Raw genomic sequence first — 13,968 nt, forward strand, 5'->3', positions numbered from 1 at the left:
ACTGAACTGACACAGACAAAAGACGTATTGGGGTCGGGTATAAATATAACGTTAGAGTCTATTCTATTGCATCTCATATTTAACTGAAGGCTACTCCCTTTCTTAGATCATGAAAAATTTTACAATAAACCTCTATGATTTTTTTCTTAGTATTTTTCTGGATTATGTTAGAAAATACTGTACCCCAGCGGTTCTAGGAAATTTTTAAGTCCTCTAAAGCATCCTTTCTACTAAGCTTTATTACCATTTGTAATAAATACAGCAAGTAACAATGAAAATTTCAAATTGTACCAATGAAAATCTTTTTTAGAAAGAAAAGTTGAAATTGTGGACATTTATAAAATTTTTATATAATTGGAAATGAATGCAATTGAAATGTTTTTCATACTCTATGTTGGAGAACTTTTCTCGAATGAGAAATCATTCCCTTAATATACGAGGACAGAATGTCGGGAGAAAGATTTTTCAGAGGCTGAAACATTTTTGGTACATTATTCGAAGCATATTGATACTTTTATAAAGAAAAATAATTGTTCTCAATTTCCTTTCTATGACATTAAGAAATGGAAAAGTATGTTTTCTAATGGGAAATACCAATCCAATTTCTTTAATATGGGCTGGTGCATTCCTAACAAGAAAATAATTGCACATTATCTTATCTAAGAATATGGAGATGAATCAATAACGCTCGATAGGAGATTAAAAACTGAAGCAACTTTGTTTGAACATTTTCCATGCAGTTGTAGATGCATAAACGTATACTTTTTAAAGTTGGTGTTTCCTTCAGCCAAGTTGAAAGGCTTTCTTTCTCTGAGCTTCAAAGTAATGCTTTGCATTTTAGGACATGGATCATTCTTCAATTTGAAACTGACTGCTTTCATTATCCTTTTCTTGTTTTATTGTTCCAGTCAGGCAACGGCAACGTGAAGGAATATCAGAAACAAGCAAACCAAAATCGATGTTGTATTCTAAGCAAAATATGTTTCGCGAAAAAGTTTTCTTCACTTTCATATCGGTACTTGTTCATAAAACATGCAGCTTCCTCACAGATAAATGTACAATAGAATATTTGGATTTGGTATAAGAGTATGAGAATAAACAATATAAATATGACGTATTTTGATATTTGAGAAGAATACAACAAACTGGATGACTGAAAATAGTCTGAATTGAAAGATCTAACATCACACGTGACGTTTTATAAATTTCTTCGTACCTATTATCACACATTCGAACAACTTCAGATGCTTATTTCCAATATCCAATTGTAGGTTATTGGATAAACAAGAAGACTTCCGTAACGGAAGATAATATTGTTCTAAATTCCACAAGGAATAATTTCATCAATAACTGATAACATGATTTATTCTCTTAAGATAAAATTGAAGCTAATGACCGATATTATGTATATCGCCTTGTGAACTAATTTATAACTAAACGTTATGTGGTTATGTCAAAGTTAGTCAGAGGAGATTCAAGAAAATTGGATAAGTTTTCAAATTATAAGTAGTGAAATGAGTGAAAAGTTTAATAGCTTTTCAAATATTCTTATGCAACTTCTTATGACACGGTAAAAGTATCAACAAAAATGTTTCATAAGCATAAAATCTCTAAATAGAAAATTCAATATCTAAAATACAGTTTGATTGTTGAAACTTTTAAGAAATATTCAAGACATAAATAGCTTCGAGCCTGCGTTGAAATATTCTGGTAAAATGGTGTAGAGGATAAGAAATTCAAAATTTCAAAATGCTCGATATTATTTTTAAAAATGATTTTTGATGTCTCAAGTCTGAAGAACGATTGAAATATTTGATTTTCAATATATAGACTGTGTCTGAAGTGTGAAGGTGACTTGAGACCGAAAAAAAAAGGAATTTTATATAATTTAGTGTGTAATTTCTGATTGTTTTATGTAGTGGATATCGTAGTTTGGACACAGACCTCTAAATATGGATTTAATTTGGATGATCTAGCTTGAACGGTTTCTTTTTAATACACGCGTAAAGTTTAAAATTGTCTCAAGTGACCTAATCTGACGGTATAATGAGATTTTTGATCCCAAAATATTGATTAATCTCCTGCATTTCATTACTATATTAAAATTATCATAATAAACTAGTCGCAATTCTAGTTAAACTTCATAATCTCTTTTAATTGAAAAACGAATTCGAATCTCAACATTTTATGATACTCTCTATTAAAATGTAGTCTGGAATATTCATTGAATGTTCTAGGGATATTTCAACCCTCGCAGGAAAAGAAATAATCCTTGAACGTGATATGCTGCCTATACAAGAATAGTCCGTATATTTTATTATTGCTATTCAAATGGAATCTGACGTGAATTCCGCTCTGCTCCGTTTATCATTATCATGTGCTTTTATAGCATTGTGTAACTCAATGAATTCAATATATCGATGTTGCTATATATCATCTTTTTCTTTTAGTTCAGGCGATTCGATATAATCTTGTATATAATTTATGGTAGATTTATTGGAAAAGGAACGAATGTTGATTCAAGGAATACGAATATAATGATTATACAATAACCCAAAGTTAATACAAAAAATTAACTAAATGGAAGTATTTCTAATTATACATTCATACAAGTAGAGGTATGTCTTTTCTTGTTGATAGAATTTGTCCAGTTTTAAAATAAATACAATATTTTTTTATTATCTTTTCATTATCAGGATATTTAATGAATTTTCGCATTCGCGCATCTCGCTAACTAATTTATCGTCTTCAGAGATCCTTAACTTAGTTATACAGAAATTGCTTGTAGATCACAATAAGGCAACAGCAACTAAGGAAAATCGATATAAAGAAAATGTGTTCGTGATATTTTAGAGTGGAGTTTGAATTACCAATGGTGGAAAGACGGGTAAGATTTGAAATTAGCGCTACTCGACGAATTTACAAGATTAACTGTAACTGTAAATCTGATTCATCTTATCGAAATTCATAAGACATTATAGGATAATATGTGTCACTGAGGTTGTATCTGAGAACAAAAATCAGTAAAATTTGTTATATCAATTCAAAATGTGTATTTATATATTAGTCATATTCGTCAGATTCACATTTTAAAGTGTTATCCAGTACAAATATATTTTCATATAAATTAATACAAGTGGATGGAATCTTTAATCTTTTTATAGTATAATTGGAAGATATAACGGCTGTCTCTGACAATCTCGCACTCCGAGATTACAAAAATAGCTCTTTAGAGCAAGAATTCTCTGTTATTTTCGGCTGATGATAAAAATCAGCGTGAACTCTTCAGTTTGAAGACCAACCATCTACTTTTTTGATTTACTCAATGCCCAAACCTCTTGCAAATGCTTTCGATGTCGAGGTATGCCACGCAGAATGCGCATTGAATCTCTACCAGTGTGACCAACGTTAATATGATCTAACTACTGATTGTTTCACTTACAACTATCTCATGCGGCTTGATAAACGGAACAAAAAGTGCGTCATCAATGCTTATCAGTAGGTTTATGTCATCACTAGGTACTGGTGTAGATGGTGTTGATTTGGAAGGTATTTTATACCCTCTCACTGTCTGGACGATAAACTTTTCCTCAGAAACAAAACTTCACTAATTTTCTCTGATTTCTCCGTATTACGGTTTTCTAACCGTACTCTCACGATATTTTACTTAGTCTTGATACTATGTCTTGTATGAATATCTGGCAACACTTTTAGATATAAATAATTATGTGCTATCCATTATACATTCCCGCAACACTCTATTGTTTTGGGAACAAAAGCTTATAAACGATGTATATCTAATCATTAATAGATTTAATAATCTCTTCAGAAATTCTTGGACGCAAGATAAGGAATTTTAATAAAAGATGCTCCATTAGTTCATTGAGGAATTTATGCCAAATTCCATACGTTTTCAGTAAATTAATTGAGTACGAAATACCCCGAACTTTTATACCTAAGATCATCGATTATCCTCAATTCTCAAGATTTCTACTTATTCGATCGCGTAACATGTGAATGTTCACGACACTTGCATCAACTACGAAATAGAGAAGAATTTTTTTCATGGAATAATTTTGTTACAAAAATGTTTAAGCCAAATACAAAGAAAGGAGTAAGTAGTTTCTATTTTGTGGAATGTATGCTTTTTCGTGAATACAGCGTGTATAAATTAATACTGGAAAATTTCTATTCGTTCAGATGGAAACCCTCAATTTTTTCTACAAACATTATTGAATTATATATGAGGATCTTCTTGATATATTCTTACTCAAGTTCCAGTCATTTTTGCAGTTTAGTTTCTGTATGACAGTTGTATAAATGAAAATAAAAAAAATTGTTTATCCTTATCATTTAAGACCGTTAAATTTTAGCAACTAAATTCAAAACTGGCCGTATCAACTTGACTGACGACGAGCGTATGCAATTGCTCACTTTGAACTTTGGACAGAAAACGCATTCGAATAAATATTTCCCAAACCAAATTAATGCCGTTTGAATAAAATTAGTCGAATTTTCTGCGACTACAGAAGAATCCTGGGTCCACCAAAAGCTATCCTGCTCCGAAAAAAATGAAGAAAATTCTGTCATCATCAAAACAGCAACCGATTTACACTCTGACTTGAGTTACCACTCACCCGTTCAACCAGATATGGCTCCCAGAGCCTTTTTTGTTTGTTTGTAGGAGAGAGATTTTCATCAGGCTAGAATTCTATTGCATATATAAACGCTTATTATTTATTGACTTATGGAAAAAATGTCCATCGGTAATCAACTTTCTACTACTTTGCTTGATATTGCTTAGACTGGAAGCGCGTCTGTTCAACCTCAATATAATCTAAACATACGCCTCTACCTCATACATATCAGAAAATGAAAGATTGAATCAACCTTAGACATAGCGGATGAATAAGTTGGTCCTTATGGATTGGGAGAAGGATATAAACAAAGTAGACGGTTGCAAGTAACAAACATTTGGTTCAAATTACCACCCAGGCATCTCCACACATGGAGAGCCCCAAAAGACTGCCCCGAAAACATAATTAGAAACCAAATCGCTCGCGATCACTAAACGTTTCAGAATATCAGTAACAAAAACAAGCAGATATCTTGGAGCCGATGTTTTTCTTACGATAGAAATGGAAATAAATATTACTAACATGAAAAAACAAAGATCAGAACCAAGGCATTATGCTAGACTAAAAACGGCAAATATAAAATTAAAAAAAGTTAGTCATATCATAACCAGCTGAGGAGACTTATTAAAACCTGGAAAGACAGAAGAAATAATGATAAATATGGCAAAAGAAGAAATAGGATGCAAAAAAGATCAAAAAAAATTGGTGAACAAACATAATACTCAACTTTCTGGGAACTTGGTTAAGTGAAAACTGGTCATCAGACGTAGAGATCAAGTGTCGGATAGACAAAGTAAGGAATTCTCACTTTGATCTCAACCTCATAATTTCATTTACAAAATGCTATGTAGTGTTATTGAGGGAATTCGAGGTGTGGATCCACCGAAGAATTTTGAGAGTTCAAGAGGAACCAACGAATGAATTTTGAGGAGAATAGGACGACAACGTGGGACGATAGAACGTAGGAAAACAGAATACCTAGGACATGTGATACGGAGCGAGAGGTACCATTAGCTTCAACTTTTGATGAATGGAAATATAGAGAAAAGATGGAGATTGGGTGAAAAGCGGATATCAAAAATTTGGGCAGGGATAAGAACCACAGGAGAATCAATCCATACCACCACAGATAAGATAAAATAGTCAGGAGTACTCACAAACATCCATTAATAGACAGCAGAAGAAGAAGTTTGTAATATACAAAAATAAATCACTAAAATAATTTATTGCTTCGATTACCATGAAATCACTCTATATATTTTCCAATATCTTCGATTATCAATTATACCATTTCCTGCAAGTATCCGCAGATTACGAATTTTCCACAAGAATGCACTTGTCTTTGTGAATAAAAGAGGGAAACTTCCTCTGTTTAATTATCTACTTATTGAAAACCATCCATAAAGAACGAGATTCCATAATAAAATGTCGGTTCACACATTTTTCTGAAGGATATTGAAGTCGAGTACGAGATCTAATAGGGTTGTATAAAGGATTCACCAGGTTTGGCCTCAACAATATGGTCGGTTTAGTTAAGATTACTAAATGGAATCTATTGTTAATTACTGTTAGTAGACTGTTGATGAATTGAACTATATAATATAATAATTTATTGATACTACCACGATTTTAATTTAACATATTTGAAGAGGATTGAAAGATTAAAAGAGAAGACAATGATGACAATCAAATTCCACAAATAGTTTAGCAGATAGTGCTATATATTTCTCTTACCATATCGCAGTATAGGTCCAAGGGGTACCAAATTGAATTTCATGGTACCATATCTGGAATTAACATGTCAGAAAATTGAAAACGTAGATCCTAGAAAAACTAATGAGACAAATGGCTATGGCGAAGTCTATACATTAGTTTACTCAGAGCAGCAGCGTAAAGTATTGTAAAGATTAAGGGTCAAAAAATAGAACCAAAATTCACATTTTCAATATAAAATAGGAGTCTACAGCAGTTATTAGTAAATTTTGGGTAGATTGAGATATGTTGTTTAAGTATATATAATTCCGAAACGGAATGTACTGCTAAGAGCTCTTCAATCGTGGGAAAATCTCATCTTTTTGTTCTGCTTATTACTAATCAGTACCTAAATTGAAATATACATATATACTTTCATCAGAACTATAAGCAAGTTGGTTGTTTGTTATGTAGTATGAGTATGTTCGGGATTGATGTCCAACGGCATCATTCCTCAATATTTTCTTTGATAATTCTTTTGTATGTTTATGTAGAAACTAATATAACTTGATAAATGAAAATTCATATTCAAAAGTGATGTTGCAAGTCCTATGGTTTTGTTAATTTTAATCTTTTCATTGGTTCACTGTCGTTAATTAGGCTCACTACAAGCTCGTTCGGGTGGTTGTTGAGTTTGTTTAAAGGTTCGGCAACACTGTTTATCCACGAGACGTACCGATGTACCAGAGAAGGTTCATAATAATGAAATACCACTGAATGCCTCATGAAAAATCAACAACGAACTGAAACAATGTGGAAATAGGTAAGGCACTAACAAATAACTGGTAATTTTACGACGTAGCGATCAACGTTGATGGTTTCTCTCGCTTCACGCCTCTTCAACAACTCCCACGATTTCGGAACGTGATCTGGTGGGCCTAATGCTCGAAATAGCTCAAGTTAGAATCGATACCTCGAAAGATAGTACAAATTCAAAAACCATAAAAAGTGTGAGGATGACCTTAAGAAGTATATTTGTCGCGGTGACAGTAAGTGTTATGCAATTGTTTTTTCAACACGAAGAAGAAAATTATGTACATAATGGCAATGGAAATTCCACCATTTGGGAATTATTGTATTCAGGTACTGCCAAACGTTGTTGATGCCGCTCCATCTTTCTGAAACCCCATCTCTTGACCTTTAGGGTAACCTGGTTCAGGATATGAATTCACCAAAGCCGGAATGACATCATGAGTATTGAGTCTATTCTTCTGTTTTCCCTTCCAGGGAGAATTTTCAGTTGAATATTATTGCAAATTACTGTCATGATATCTTAATAGAGGTAGTAATCTTGAAAATGATAAAAATTTTGAATAAAGAGAACGAAGAGATATCAAGCTATAATTGATGAGTCCTTACATTGCGAGTTGTACTCTACTGTACTGTAAAAATGAATTTATTTGAACTTACTTCTACACACTGTATGTGAACTGACTGCCAGGAAACAATAACAATGTCTAGACTGGATAACGTGAGTTATTGATGCAATTCTATTTAAGTGAAAAGTGAATTTTTTTCTTGTTAATCATCATTTCTCTTTCACTATTCTCGAGTAGTTATTTGCTTAGAATCCTCATTCCCTTCATTATATTTATCCAAATGGCTCTGTTCTCTTCAATTCTATTTGTTATTGGATTCTGTAAATGTTACTTGGATCTTGGATCAATAAATTTGAAGGAATGTACAAAAAATCTCGTTACTGATCATGGTTCGCCTCAGTTTGTATGAAATCATTGGATAGTTTGTTTTCCTCTGCAAACTTCAATTTCTCAAAAGTTGTGAGTTCCGTTTAGATTTCTACCATAGCACTCTAATTTATTTCAGTTATAGAATTAAATATTGTCGCTAAAATGCAATCATTGAAAAAATCCGTCCAATTATTCCTATGCGCTATACTTGATGTATTTTTCTATTCACTTGGAAATTTAGTTCAATACATCTTTCTCGTCACATACCGTTGAATTTGACTCACTTTGTGAAATTTCTATCCCTCAGAAACTAAGTTACGATATTTTTGTTGGATAGAACTTCTTTTATTCCCGGTTTTTATGTTTGGTTCAGTATACACTCCCAAGATGTATTTGAAACTTTGTCAATATGTGGGTCAACTTCAGTTGCGGACTTATTTCGAGATAAAAGTCATTTTGAAATAAGACCCAGCTTTTGCTAACATTCGCATATTGCTACCAGTTTCTGGACGACTTGGTCGCAACAGAATTTTATTTTTTTTTTATATTTCTTTCCTTATTCCATCTCATCCATAGTAAATGTTTTCAAAGTTTTATATTAAACTTTATGTTCAATTTTCTATTCTTGTATTTATTCCATAGATATGAGTTTGAAATTTTTATTGAGGAAGACAATGGTCTCTGAATTCATCCTATTTTGAAGTTATGGCATTTCAATAGAGTCGTTAAATCTTGAAGTTAGACTATGTTGTGATATATGAGTATCGCCACAATACATTTGGAACAACATTATATGCATATGAAATTGAATCAATACTTTTGAAATATTATTTATTTGTGTTTCACATCTCAATAAAGCGACATTTCCAATGTTGAAGTATCATCTACCATGATTGTCAGAAATGATTCAGACGACTAATTCATATAACCAAACAAAACTCAAACCAAAAGAAATCTCTTGATACAATCTAAATATGGCAGGGGTCGACAAAAGTAACCAGCTGAGGTCTTATTATAGCTGTCTAGGAAAATCGATTCGTTGGTACAAGAAAATAATATTTCATCTGACAGATGTTACTTTTGTCCACAATTTTTTTTTTCTATCGGGAAACGACTCAATCGAAAATGAGCCTACTGAGTTTTAGAGAGGCTATCATAAAGGGTCTGCTTGAAATTTCAGTACTAGTGAGAGAGAAAGCGATAAATAATTGTGGAGAATTTTGAAAACCATCTCTCATTAGACCAACTTTACAACATGTTTGGGAAACCATGCCCAATTTTCAATGTTTAAGGACATTAATAGCAGAAACTTAATTTTTTAGCTGTGAAAACAATAAAAATTTCCGTTGTAGATACTAGAAAGTTTTATGCTCAATTTATGTCCAGTTGAAGGGTCCTCAATCCGTTTAAAATTCTTCTGAAGCAAACGTTAAATTGCGGTTTTCAATACATGGCACCGGAAGGAATATCACAATACCCAAAGTTGGTTTACTAGTTTTGGTTTGGTTTTTAGCCGTTTGGAAGACCAGAAATCAATCCTGGTCGATCGGTTAAGAATAGGATTGTGAATGGTAAAAAACGGCAACTACTTCTATCAGACTTTATTTTCCATGAGGAAGCAAAATTAGTGTCTTACGTCAATGCATAAATGAATCAGTAATATAAGTATCCGTTATGCACCATAATAATTTATCTAAAAAAGATAAATAGCGTAGACGTAGTAGATAGGTTGTATAACTCATATAAATGTGCAAGTACTACAAGACGATGGCTAGTAGTACCAATGTTAATGTATGAAGGCATATTTGAGATATAACTGAAGAAATATTGTCCACCGGCGAAATAAAAACGTAGCCGCTATGACTGAGAAAAAAGAGACAAGTCACAAGGTATTCTTGTAGAAAGTGTAAAAAACCATGGAAATCTGTATATTGTATGGAAAAACTGCTTCGAATAATTCAAGGAATGCTTATTTCACATTTTCTTTCCAATATAATCAGAAAAAATTTTTTGTGTGCGAATGTGGCGACTGATTTAGTTATTGTGCATAAAAAGTATGGAAGCCAAAATAAATCCAATGTATTCAATATAATGGAACATTCGCAGTAAAAGTTTGGTCGTTTGAATTGACACTAACAGTTTTATTCAACTTTCGGTTGACCAGGAACCACTACATACCTAGTGAACATTATGTCTAGACAGAACACTCGTGACAGAGGCCACTGCTTGCTTTCCTCTTATTCAGAGTCTAAAATATTGAGAATAAGCAGTGAAATTCCATAAACTAAACAAGTTGAGCGGTGGATTTAGAAAGGATAATATTTTTCGCTTATTTCCACATAACAAATTAGTTCAAGAGACTACTACAGAATCTGGAAATATTTACTGGCAGAGTCCACTCCTTTTATATTCTTTTCTGTCTAGTAGTGCGTCGTAAATTTCCGGAACGGGAGCGCATAAAACTCAACTAGACGATTACACTTTCAACACGTTAAGAAAATGAATTTACTTGTTACTTACGATGATTAATGTGGTTTTCTACTAACAAAGTACCAACCGAAGCACACATTTTATAACGTTTCTAGAAAACAGGACAAAGTTTGGTAAATTAAAAATTTATTACGAATGTCGTACAAATATAATTTATTACTTTTAGAAGAGAGGATTTCAGAAAGGAACATAAAGCATGAATAGATTTCGCAGTTACTATACAATTTTAGTCCAATTTTCAGTTCATTTACAATTAATGATTTTTACACAAAGCTGTAATACTAGCAAATATTGGTATTTATCTTCCAATAGCAATTAAAGAAAATTCACTTATTTTACTGAATCTGAAGTTTTAACTAGTCTCAAAAAATTTAAACCAAACTTTTCATCTGATCCCTATGGGTTATCAGCCTCTATATTATGAGACTGTGCGTCTGTTCTTGCAAAACCATGATGTTAATGTTAGTGTTAATAAGGTTGTTATTGAGAACTGTCAACCCATCACAAATATTTCTAGCTTTTCTAAGTAATTTCAAACTCTACTTCACGAAGTTCTCCTTCACCACGTGAAATTATCCATATGTAATGGTTTTTATCCTGGTTGATTTACGGTCTCGGAATTAAAGTACAGATTTTTCCAAAGCTTTTGAACGCTTGGATCATGGTATTTTTCTGACTAAGCTATCCATCATTGGTTTAAGTGATTCATTTACCAACTTTTTTATGTAATAACTTACGGATAGAAAACTTACAGTTACTAACCATGGTTTCAACTCCATAGAAATTAACGCATTTTCTGGAGTGCCTTAGGGCTCAATACTTGCGCCAATGTTATTTCTAATATATATAAATGACATTGTTTCAGGATTAGATCATAATGTTGATGATCTAAAACTATATCATTCCATATCGAACATGAATGACTGCCACTCACTTCAATCTGATATAGATAAAATTTTTAATTGCTGCGATAAACATGCACTCTCAGCCTCTCAACATTTCAAAGTTTAATATATTACCTTTTAGTAGAAAACTCAACCCCCTCATTTCATTTATCGCATTTCTAATATTGTGCTTAAAACGTCTGCAGCATTCAAAGATCTTTGTGTTACATTTGATAGTAAATTAAACTTTGTTGAGCATATTATTATTATTCTTGGTGGAGCCCATAGGAACCTCGGTTTCGTACTGAAAAACTCTAGGTAGTTTGTCGAAGCTAAAACCATATCTTCACTTTTTATTGCATTCGTTTTCCAAAACTATGTTTCTCTTGTATGGGACCCAAGCAAACAAACTCATATCAGAAAAATAAATGATATTCACAGAAAGTATGTTAAATAAATATGGTTCAGGTCTGACAATATTTATCCACCACAAGAAATACCTCAAAACACACTATTAGAACGTTTCAACAATGTAGCGACTAGCGACTAGTAGTCATTCAAATTCAATCAAATCAAAATTGTGACAAATAAAATTGACTGTTAAGAATTCTCCTCGATTTACCACCCATTCCCTCTCTTTATTTTACTTTCCAGTTGCTAGAACTAATGTCCTAAAATTTTCTCCATTATATCGAATGAATCAATAACACTGTCAAATACATAACTCTCTAGTTATTTTCGCGGCACTATTTCTAATAGAAAATTTTCTCGTTATTTGTATTTGGCGGAGTTATCATGAAATTCTAGAACTGTTATAATAACATTTTTCGTATTTTTGTGTGTATAATATTTACACTCCATCTGATTGTACCATTGTTCACTTGTATTTTACGACTTCAGTTGTTAAGTTTCATGTATGTCTTTCCTTCTTTTTGATTGTACTTTGAGCTATAGGGTGGTGTAAATAAATAAATAACTGATAGTTCATAATTACACTGAGGGAGGCTTGCTCAAGTGCTTAAAATGCGTTCGTGTGAGTGCAGGATACGTACAGATAACATGGTCTGCGGTTTCATCCTCCTCCATGTTCATCAATATTATAAATATTTTCTACAGTTTTTGAAGGAATTTGTAGATGCAGCAAGCTACCCAAATGAGCACGTAAGTCGTTCCAATTGGTTTATTTGCTGCAAAATCTTGGTGGTTTTCCTTTCACCATTATTGCTTTTGCTGCTGACTATGATTTGGATGGGTGTGATTAGAAAATAGTTCAAAACTTTGCATCTACACATTTTTCTGGAAGTCTACTAGATCAGGAATTGCATTCCTATCAGTTTGCCAATAGATCGGTTCATCAGTTGATATGGACCTTATTCCTCTTCTTTCCCTAGCTTTCAGCAGATGTCTGCCATTTGAAGTTATTAATCTAGAGCCCCATTGCGTTTGTTTGGCGTTGTAATCATCTGCTTAAAGGAATTTGTTGCCAAGTTTGGTAAACAGCTGCTCGTATTGTGCGCTACTTATTGTATGTCGTGCTGGACTGTATATGGCAGTGATTGTCAGGGAGCTTTGCCAGACTTCCATACTAATATTAGTCGATTGTATATATTTTTTTGAGTATGGCTCCACTCGTTATGCTCGATTGCAGACTTAATGATAATAGCTGTTCCACCGTGTGCTGTCCCGTCTGGATGGTTTGTGAAATAGCTAGTGTAATTTAAATATCTAAAATAACTCCCACGTGTAAACTAATTCTTTAAAATTTCCTCCAAATGGATGGAACAAGATCCAAATTCTTGCTGAGACACTAACCCTATGGTGATAATACCTTTTATGGCTTTTTTGGGTACCTTACATTTCTGTAATTCCAGTAAAATGTTTTTGCGATTTGTGAAAAATTGTGTTAGTGGACAAGACGAGTTTGGGAATAGAACCCCTCATATGTAATGTACATTTACTTTTCAGTTCACCCTATGAGCAAATAATATCCGGCATCGACTTCATTACTCTAATTTGGTAAGCTCGTGTACTTGAAACTATTTTTTTGTAGACGAATGACAACGAATAAAAAGCAAATTTCATCCTAAATAGAAATATATCCTTATTCTAAATTTTCCTATGCAGTAACTTTCTTAAGTTTTGTTCTCTTTGAAGCTACAAATAATGCCATCGTTTTCGTACACGGTTTTCCTAGAAAATAGTTCATATCAGATTGACATATTTACAGCGCTTTCATGCTAACTAGAATAGCATGTATTCCATGAAAAATGTACTGAATTGACTTCGGTAACAAAAATTACAGTTGGGAATATACAAGAGCTTGATGTCTGATAGAGGGAAATATATAGCTCATGGTATGTATATTTTATTAGAAACGAGTTATATGGAGAAGAATCAATTATAACTTCTAAATAATTGAGCTAATTCTTATTATGAAGTTTGTGAAAATAAATACTATACCAATGATTGAGCGAATCAGAAATATATATAATCTGTAAACACTTTGTGGTGTGGGGT

Source organism: Diorhabda carinulata, chromosome 6 (genome assembly GCF_026250575.1).
Source record: "Diorhabda carinulata isolate Delta chromosome 6, icDioCari1.1, whole genome shotgun sequence".
Classification (NCBI taxonomy): Eukaryota; Metazoa; Arthropoda; class Insecta; order Coleoptera; family Chrysomelidae; genus Diorhabda; species Diorhabda carinulata.